Source organism: Archocentrus centrarchus, chromosome 21 (assembly GCF_007364275.1).
Source record: "Archocentrus centrarchus isolate MPI-CPG fArcCen1 chromosome 21, fArcCen1, whole genome shotgun sequence".
Taxonomy (NCBI): Eukaryota; Metazoa; Chordata; class Actinopteri; order Cichliformes; family Cichlidae; genus Archocentrus; species Archocentrus centrarchus.
The window spans coordinates 26,215,788-26,226,868 of record NC_044366.1 but is presented as its reverse complement, the minus strand read 5'-3'; positions in this window follow the sequence as shown (position 1 = coordinate 26,226,868).

Sequence of the window (11,081 nt, the reverse complement as noted above, 5' to 3'; positions counted from 1 at the left end):
GGGACCAGATATATTTTTTCTGTTATTACTGTCGTACACTTTGTTAGTTTTACTGTTTGTTTCTTTTCAGGTCCAAGAAGCTCTAAGAGAAGTTTCTATTCAGGTGTTACTCTCTCTCTGGGACTGCTGAGTGTTCTCCTGCTGATTGGACTCATCACCCTTGGGGTCTACTGTGAGTCTGGTTCTCTGTAAATATTTGCTCTAACATTCATCAGCCCACATGTGAACAGACTGAAAACTCAGCCACAGTACGTTTTGGATGGTGTCAGCTCATTTGAAATGAGATTTGACAAAGTAAGCAACATTCAAATGTACAAATACCTACAAATGGAAAATGTTAAATCCATCACACACATACACAGGCACACAAATATATGAAAACAAGAGCACACTGTCCAGGTGCCAACACTCAGCTCTTTGATTGGGAACACAGGGAAAAGGGGAAGGGTGGGGGGTTATAGTAAACTCAGTGAACAAGTGTGTGAAGTACCCATGGGCAAAAATTGTAAATGTTTGGATTTTCTTTAAATACAGAAGGCCCTTTGCGTCTCAGAAAACTGTCTCTCAGTGTATTTCAGTGCATGATTCGACTGCAAGTCTCTCTGCCATGAGTAGCAAACTTTCCTCCATGACTGAGGAGAGAGACCATCTGAATGCCCCTAACTGAAAAGATCAAATAATAATGATAATAACAATAATAATGACAATAATAATAATAATAATAATAAGAAGAAGAAGAAGAAGAAGAAGAAGATTTCTTTATCTTCCAGTATAAACAATGGAAGATAAATAAATAACTTTACCTGATTTAAAATGGGCGCTTCAAACGTGAGCATTTCTGATCCTCTCCTCAGTCCCGATCATGTCCTCAGTCCAATTTTATCAATACATTTGATGGCTTGCAACCACAGACACCTCCGTTTTCTCTTAAACAGCCGTGACCCCGTGGGATTCAGTGCAACTTCAGTCCACTTTTGGTAGAGTAGAAATTCTGACAGCCAAATGTGCAACAGCGAGACATTTTGATGCTGATATCACTTTTAAATCATGTTTAAACGCTGTGCAGTCTCCTTGTTCTTATTGATTTGAATGGAGTAGCACTTTACTTCCGTTGCCAAAATGCGCACGCATCCTTTGATGACGTACGCTGTAAAAGGGTCTATTGTCAAGTGAAAGGGCGCCTAGTGCTGAGCAGGCTACCCTCTGCGGTGGGGGCGGTGGCGCCAATCTCAGGTGCTGTGGTGCTCCGTGATGCTGTCACCGCGGCCCCAGGCCCATCTAAGTGACATCAAGTCCTGGATGAGAAACAATTTCCTAAATCTTAATGAAAGCAAAACCGAGGTCATATGCTTTGGTAAATTTGACCCCTCAAGCAACTCCTCTGGCACTCCGAGTCATTTGGCTCCTCACTGTCGTGATGCTGTGAAAAATCTGGGTGTCATTTTAGATAGTAGTTTTAAAATGGAGAAGCAAGTAAGTGCTGTTACCAAAATCAGTTTTTACCAACTCAGAGTCATTGCCAAGGTAAAACCTTATCTCCCGCAGCAGGACCTGGAAAAAGTTATTCATGCTTTTATTACTTCCCGCCTGGACTACTGTAATTCTCTGTACTTTGGCATAGATCAATCATCTGTGCGCCGCCTGCAGGTAGTCCAGAATGCAGCAGCTCGTCTTTTAACCGGTTTAAAAAAGCATGAACACATTACCCCAGTCCTGTCATCCCTTCACTGGCTCCCTGTCCATTTTAGAATCGATTTTAAGATTTTATTGCTTACTTTTAAAGCCTTAAACGGACTGGCACCTTTGTATCTGTCTGAGCTGCTTCACTGTCACACCCCTGTAAGAGCTCTGAGGTCATCGAACCAGCTGCTCTTACAGAGGCCTAAAACTAGACTAAAACAGAGAGGTGATCGAGCTTTTGCAGCAGCAGCACCAAAGCTATGGAACGATCTACCTCTCCATATCCGCACAGCTCAGACAATACACACATTTAAATCTCTATTAAAAACACATTTCTTTTCCTTGGCATTTGGCTGCAGTGCTACCTCCTTTTAGATGATTGTTTTATGGTATTTTATGGTACTTGTTTTAAACGTTTTAATTTTTAATTTTCTTATGTTATTTATTGTTCTTAATGTTTTTATTTATTTATTTTTATTTTATTATTTTATTTATTTATTTATATATTTTTATTTTTATTTAGTATAGTCCTTGGGGTTACAGATCTTGTACAGCACTTTGGTCAACGTCGTTGTTTTAAATGTGCTTTATAAATAAACTTGACTTGACTTGACCTCCCCCTGCCCTGTGCTGGGGTGTGGGAGGTCAGGGTGCCTATTGAGTAAGTGGACAGCTGGCTCTCTACTGGAGGGTTTTTGGGAGACGATCACCAGTTGGGTGCTTGTGGCATAACTGTCCTCAACTGGAGGGACTCCATCTGGGACCTCCCGCTCCAGTTTGCTGGGGTGGGCGTGCGGTTGTCTTTGGAATGAATGGCAGCATGTCTTCGTGGCTCTTGATGGGCTGCTGGTGGCCTGGGTTTCCTGGGGCTCTTTCTACCTGCCTCTAGCTTCTGATGGGCGGAGCTGGGGCATTCCGCCCTCATTGGTAAGTACATTTCATGACACAGACACAAACACCCACACAATCACAACAGAACAAAATTGTTGGTTTGCGTAGCCATGCTTTGTTTGTTTTGTTTTTCCCACACACATTTATTTTTGCAAGTATTGTTAGTATTTTGCTTTTTTTTTTCTTCTCTCACAGGTTCAGCAAGTGATGAACTATTTGGTTTACTTACTTCTGTTCTTTCCACTTTTTTTTTACTTTCTACCTATTCTTTTTTTCCCTCTCTTTTTTTTTCTTTCTTTTCTGTTTTATTTTTCCTCAGCCTGTCAGCTCTGGCACAGATATATGAATGTGAATAATTCAAATAAATAAAGTGTCAAACACTAACAAGAGGAGCCTATAGAGAACCAATAGAGCTCATCTTGAAAGAGCAAATATGTTTAGCACAGCAGTGCATTCATCTCACAGTTCTGCTTGCAAGATCTGCGAGACATGACAGGCTTTTAAAAAAAAAAATGTCTATTTCAGTCTTTAGAATCACCCCCACTCACCCCCCCAATAACTCTTATGGGTTAGGCTATCAATAAACAAGAGGAACAATAACTTTGTGTTAGCAGAGCTAGTTTGTGGTCAGATCTGCAGAGTGGTGGGAAGCAATAAAGTTTGTGTGTGAAAGGGCCTCGAGGTCCCAGCACAGAGGCGATGCAGTACAGCAGAAACAATTTTTAGTAACGTTCACAAACAGTGACATTTCTCAGGTTCCTCATTTTATATATTTGTAATATTTAATCAGTTAAATATTTTTAAAATCCATCTTTATATTCTATTCTTGTTTCCATTTTCCACAGCATTGTAACTTTTTTTTAAAAAAAGGGGAATTATATAATTTCATAAAAAAGTATTTTAAATTTACTTTTGAAAAGTCCTACTGGCAGTTGGTCAGCTGTTTCAGAGACCTGACGGGTTACTGCTGAGCTATATTAGATTAGATTCAACTTTGTCCCTCTGCTGAGTACAGGTGTCATGGAACGGCTGTGTGGCAGGCAGGAACGCAGACGAGGGAAGATGAATATTGAGTCTTTATTAGGTGAGTGCAGAACGGAAACAGGAGTAAATGCAGCAAACAGGAAGATACCAGAACTGAAATCCAAGAACTACAAAGGGACACAGCAGGGGAGCGAATGATGACGATGCGACGACAGGCAGAGAAAACACGGGACTTAAATACACAGGACAACGAGGGGAGTGGGAAGAGCTGGGAGACACAGGAAACAGTAATCATACTGACAAGACTAAGGGAAGCAAAACTGAACATGACAGAGACCAAATGACTATCAAAATAACACAGGAAGTCAAACGGGGGAACAAGGACCCAGACCTGACACATGGAAACACAAGGAACTAGAAACAAACTGAGGACAATTACAAAAGATAACAAAAAACACTGGGCCACCAGCCCAGGACCATGACAGTACCCCCCTCCCTTAAGGGCCAGCTCCCAACGGCCCACAACAAGAACAAGGAAAAACCAAAACCAGACCAGGGCGGGAGGAGGGGGACCAGGATGCAGGGACCAAACAAAAGAAAACACAGGAGTCCAAACATGGCTCAAAACAGTCCAGGGGCCCTCCCAAGAAGGTAGCACAGACCCAAAAAAACCCAAAACAAAACTACAGGGCAGAACCAAAAATCAACGGCACAAAGCCGGAAAAAACAAAACAAAAAAACAGTCCAAACACAAAAAATGGACGAAGAGGCAAAACAGTTCAGGGGGGGTCTGCTGGGAAATCCACAGCGGAAAACAGACAGTTCAGGGGGCCGACCACGCTCCCAGCGGCGGTGGCAAGGCGAGGCTGGAGGCCGACCACGCTCCCAGATTATATATATTCAAGATTCAAGATTCAAGAAGTTTATTGTCATGTACACCGCAAAACACTGTGGTTATGCTGAGCAATGAAATTCTTACTTGCGACTGCTTTACAAGCAATTGAAATAAGCAACTAAGTTAAAATAAAATTTAAGAACTAGTATATTAGGAAAGTAAAAGTAGAAAATAAAAATAAATAAATAATAAAGCAAGTGCAATATATACAGATATATACAGATGAAAGAAAGGCAGGTAATCACAGTTTGGTAATCAGTCAGTGGTTCAGTAGCCTGATGGCCTGTGGATAGAAACTGTTTTTTAGTCTGGTTGTTCTTGCTTTTACACTCCTGTAACGTCTGCCAGACGGCAGGAGTGTGAACAGTGTGTGCTGTGGGTGGGTACGGTCCTTGATGATGTTGTGTGCCCTCTTTATTACCCGGGTATTATAAGTGTCCTGTAGTGATGGGAAGGCAGCTCCACAGATGAATTGTGCTGTTTTGATGACACGCTGGAGAGCCTTCCTGTCCTGACTGGTGCAGTTTCCATACCACACCGTGATGGAGTTTGTCAGGATGCTCTCCACAGTGCATCTGTAAAAGTTGCTGAGGAGCTTGGGGGATAATCCGAATTTACTCAGTTTCCTTAAGAAGAAGAGTCTCTGCTGAGCTTTCTTGACAGTCTGTGTTGTGTTGTAGGTCCAGGTGAGGTCTTCACTGATGTGGGTGCCAAGGAATTTGAAAGTCTTCACTCTCTCCACCTGAGTCCCGTTGATGAATAATGGAGCATGCTGGTCTCTTCTCTTCCTCGGGTCAATAATCATCATATATATATATATATATATATATATACATATATATATATATATATATATATATATATACACACATATATATATATATATACACACATACACACACACACACATATACATACTCACATATATATACATACACATCAATATTAAAAGGGGTAGATACACGCACACAGTCATGCTGTAGTTTGTAGCAATGTGTATGTGCCTCTCTCAATTAACATACTCACCAATGAGGGCAAGAAGCCACAACCCCCACTCCAGAATCCAGAGGCAAGCAAGGAAAGACCCAGAGGACCCGGGCCATCCACAGCCCTCTAGGAACTCAGAAAATCCAAGGCCACACATCCCGATGGCATCCACCCACAGACCCCAGAGGGGGAAGGAGGGAGACCCAGACGGAGTCACCACAGTCAATGGGCAAGAGCCCAGAGAGCCAGAGGCAATAAACAGCCCACCCACCCGGCAGCCCCCCCCCCGGGACCTGAGAACCGCCCAACACCCAGCAGGGCCCCCCACCACACCAAAGAGGCCTGAGCCACCCCGAGGCCACAACCGCTAAGGAAGCAGGCCAAGAGCCACACCAAGACATCCAGCCATGCACCCCAGGACCCACAGGCGCCCACATTCCAGGGGCGGCAGTGACAACCAGCCGGGGGCAGCGGGGAGCAGTTTGTTTTTGTGTAAGATGTAAAAAGGAAGGTTGTGGGAAAAATGTGTCATCAGAAACAGATGTTACAGTAGGATTGTGATGTAAGCTAGAAAATGAGAAGTAACGTTGAACATTTTGATCGTGCTTTACTGAAAAAATTAATTAATAAAATTTTTATACAACAGGCCCCTCTAGATGTTTAACAGAGCTTAAAATTTTCATGCACATAAGAAGTTATGAGGACTCAAAAAGGCTGGAAAAATGAGGGTGAAATTTCAAACAAAAGCCACGTGTGTCAAAGGCCTATAACTCAAACAGTTTACATAGTATGATAGTAAATTTTTACATGCATTAAATACACTATTTATTATTTGTAGCTACTAATGAGTCATCTGGTTCTGGGGGTTCCAGAGGGAACGTCTTTCAGAGTTCATTAATTTTATTTATTTTTTCACTATGACCAGAAGTTTAGTCTCTGTTGGTTCCTTGGGGTTGTTCCTTTGTTTACATTAAAAATGTATTAACTAGATTTTTGAAAAAAATAAAAACAGTTACAAAGACACAAATCTCAACAGTACATGCAAAAGTCTTTGCAGCTTACATACTGAGTCACAGTCTGAAATATTTTTATTTAATTATCCCATGAAACATGGAAAGTGTTCAAAGATCACGTCAGCTTATGCTTATGCTCGTGCTTATGCTAGGGTGTAAATAATGCTAGAACTTTGTATTTCCTACTCTGGATACAAAAGATGGAAAGCCCATGTTAGAAATGTCCATGCAATTCTGAAACATGAATGCTCTGATTGTGGCCTGTGTGAGATGATTATGAGTATGCCTGTCTGAAATAGAAGAGGACTTTGATGCAGAAGCTAAAGAGCCAAGGCCGCATTTGGTACTGGACAAAGAGTACGCCATATTTATATATGGATCCACAGCTTCTAGACAGTGACGTGCAGTCAGGGGAGGCAGGTGAGGCACGGCCTCACCTGTCATCGTGGAAATATAAAATTAAAAAATAAATTAAATGGTTATATTCATTCAGTGATTTGTATTTTAAAGTTCTTTTCGATTTAACTACACCATTTTTAGATTAGTTTTTTCAAAATCGCTGAATTTTCGCATTTGCCGGTCAAATACTAAGAGACGAACGGTGAGGCACCAGCCCGGCGAGCCGCACCACGGATTGCGCAATCCGTGGTGCGGCTCAGTATAGTCATTGCCAATGACTACTAACTGTGCTGGCATGCTATGCAGTGAGACCGGATTACTTTCCCTTTGCATGTGGCTATTAAAATGTTCTAACACTTTTACTATATGAACTAAATTTCCATATTTTAGCTGGTGTATATAATGCACAGTTTTTTTTTTTGTTTTTTTCATTAACAACTGTATGTGTGTAATGCATTCTTGTGTTGAGCGATCATGAAACTGCTGCGAAGAGACACTAGGTGAGGCACGCAGTTCTCGTGCCTCATGGTAGGGGGCGCTGGTGATCCCAGGGACTCTACGACTCCTCGGCGGCAAGCTACCATAAACAGTTTAGCAAGGCCAGTTAGTTTTTCCTGTTGCTTGGCCTTATGTTCAACATGGAAGATTACATAACTCAACTGAAAGAATTTTCTAAACTGGACTTTCAATCGAAGCAGAAGATAATAATTAAAGAAAGACCAACACCGGAGCTAAAAGGTTTGCTTCAGACTATGTTAATGTTAAACAAAACAACTGTTGCCAATCAAATGGTGAATAAGCTATATGTTTGTAAATCTGATGTGATGACGTCAGTGCCTCACCAGTCACGACCCTTACCGCACGTCACTGCTTCTAGATCATCTGTTGCCAGCAGCTGTAAACCTGCCTCAGAGACACCGAGCACAGCAGCCAAGAAAGATGAGATTTCTAGTGTTTCTATGTGCTTTTATGTGTAATGTCTTTACTTATATTGGTAAATAGAGATTTATGAAGGGCTATATATAAAATGAAGAAATAACCTGTTTTGCAAGAACCTTCAGAAGTCTGTATTGTACCTACATTATCCAATCCAATCAAATCCAATTTTATTTATAAAGCGCTTTAAAATCACCCACAGGGTCCAAAGTGCTGTACAATATAACAATAATATACATAAAACAGCTCAATAAAATGCATTAAAATACTTGAAAATTACATTTAAAAAGTACACAGCTCACAGTGTCAATGTCTAATTAGTGTTAGCGTTAAAAGCCAAAGAAAAAAGGTGAGTTTTTAAAAGTGATTTAAAGTGCGCGAGTGATGAGGCCTGTCTAATATGCAGTGGCAGATCATTCCAGAGATTTGGTGCTGCCACTGCAAAGGTCCGGTCCCCTCTGAGCTTAAACCTAGTTTTAGGCACAGTCAGAAGCAGCTGGTCTGCCGACCTGAGTGATCGGGTGGGAATGTAAGTGTGAAGCTCAGATAGATAGGCTGGGGCAAGACCATTTAGAGATTTAAAAGTAAATAAAAGAATTTTAAAATGGATCCTGAAATGAACAGGTAACCAGTGAAGTGACGCTAAAACAGGTGAAATGTGCTCATGTTTGCAGGCACCAGTTAAAAGCCACCCAGCAGCATTCTGCACCAGTTGAAGGCGAGCAATAGCGGACCCTCTAAGCCCCATATAACATGCATTACAGTAATCCAGCCGAGTGGTGACAAAGGCGTGGATTACTCTTTAAAAGTCTCACCTTTGGAGAATTGGCTTTATTTTGGCCAGTTGCCTCGACTTGACCACAGCATTTATGTGGCTATCAAGCTTCATGTCTGGATCTATTTTAACTCCTAAGTTTGTTATTGTTGGTTTGAGAAACTGTGCCAGAGGACCCAGATCTGTCAGAGGGGTCACCTCTGTTTTTTTCTCATTACAACTTAGGAAATTTAGAGCCAGCCATGCCTTAATGTCACCAAGGCATTTAAGTAATTGTGCCACTGAGTAGGAGTCTTTCCTTTTAAGTGGCACATATATCTGGCTGTCGTCCACATAGCAGTGGAAAGAGATACCATATTTTCTAAGTATGTGGCCCAGCGGTAATAGATAAAGAGAGAAAAGGAGTGGGCCTAGCACCGAGCCCTGTGGTACCCCACACACAAGTGGAGAAGTCCAAGACAGAAACTCCGACTTGATAAGTATGACTGAAACCAACTCAGGGCTGTGCCCCTGATTCCCGCCCACTGCTCCAGATGAGAGATTAAAATTTTATGGTCAACTGTATAAAAGGCAGCAGTTAAATATAAAAGAACAAGAACAACACAATCACCTGGGTCAATAGCTAAGAAGACGTCATTAAAAACTCTTAAAAGTGCTGATTCAGTGCTGTGCAGGGGTTTAAAGCCAGATTGGAAGACTTCAAAAATATTGTGCTCATTTAAAAAGGTCATAAGCTGACTGTAAACTACTTTTTCAAGGATTTTTGATTAAAAAAAAGGCAGACTAGAAATAGGTCTAAAATTAGCCAAAGCTATGGGATCCAGACCAGGCTTTTTTATCAGAGGCCGCACAAACATGTTTGAAATTTACAGGGACAACACCTGAGCACAGACTGCTGTTCATAATATTAAGCACAGCTGACCCAACAGTGGGAAAAATTTCTTTAAAAAGATAAGGAGGGATAACATCATTTGGAGAATCAGTCCAGTGCTTTTTGGCCACTTAAAATATCTTTATAGAACTGTGATGTTATATTTGTTGCAATTTCTGCAGCCTTCTTAGCCAGATTTCTGTTTAATGTCAATGATAGTTTTTACCTTGAAAAGTCACTTTCCCAAAAACTTAGCACAGCTTCTACCTCGTGACAGAAATGCTGTTACTCGCTCAAAATGACTTGATATCATTCATGAAAGATATGTTTCATAGATTATAGATCAACAAGTCATTTACAGCTGTTTAAATACAGGTAGTCATTTTTTTTTTTGCCAAATACAGAAAATCACTTTTTGGCACAATACCGGCAGCACCCCCCCCAACATAAAAATGACAACCACGAAATGAAGGCAAGTCAACCATGTTTATGGTCTCTCAGTCTATGCAGGTGTTTTGAGTTAATCAGCTGATTAGAGTGTGGCACCAGGTGTCTTCAATATTGAACCTTTTCACAATATTCAAATTTTCTGAGATACTGAATTTGGGGTTTTCATTAGTTGTCAGTTATAATCATCAAAATTAAAAGAAACATTTGAAATATCAATCTGTGTGTAATGAATGAATATAATATACAATTTTCACTTTTTGAATGGAATTACTGAAATAAACCAACTTTTTCATGATATTCTAATTTTATGACCAGCACCCGTATGTAGTAGAGGAAATGCTGCCCTTAAACACGGTTGACTGAAAATGACTGCCTGTATTTAAATGGCTGTAAATGACTTGTTGACCTATATTCTGTGAAACATATCTCTCATGAATGATATCAGATCATTTTGAGTGAGAAACAGCATTTCTATCACAATGTAGAAGCTGCACTCAGTATTTGGGAAAGCGACTTTTATACATTCAATTTTTTTTTTTATTTGTTTACAATTTGAATTTAATTCAAATGATATTGAGTGGTATATTTTGAATAGAGTAACAGTTACAGGACTTACATTTCGATTATATTAGTTGTTTAGCTGGAGAAAGTAATGTTAGAGGTAGCCAGAATGCAATCATGGAGTTTACATGTGTTTGAATGATTGGAAATCAGCTGTCTGACAAATATTCATTGAAATTCTTAATCTCCCCATTTTCAGTTTTCATGGTATGAAGATGTTTTATCTATTAATTCAGAAGAATAAGTGCACTTCATTAACATCAGGATGAAGCATGGACTCAGTGATTGACCAGGAAGTAGTTACAGTAATCCCTGGGTGTTACATTCCAGGACCACCCGCGATAAATGAAAATCCGTGAAGTAGGGACACTATATTTATTTTAATACTTATACATGATTTTAATAGTTATACACTATTTTAAGTTTTTATAAACTCTCCCCACACACTTATACACCAAATATATACATTACTGTACAACACGTACTACGCACGTGAAGAATGAGTACTGCAAAAAACCCGCAAAACAGCAAAAATGCCGCAATAAATATTTTACACTAATACTGATTGAAAACCCGCGTAACAGCGAATCTGCGAAAAGCGAACTGCAAAGTAGCGAGGGATTACTGTATACCAAGTCA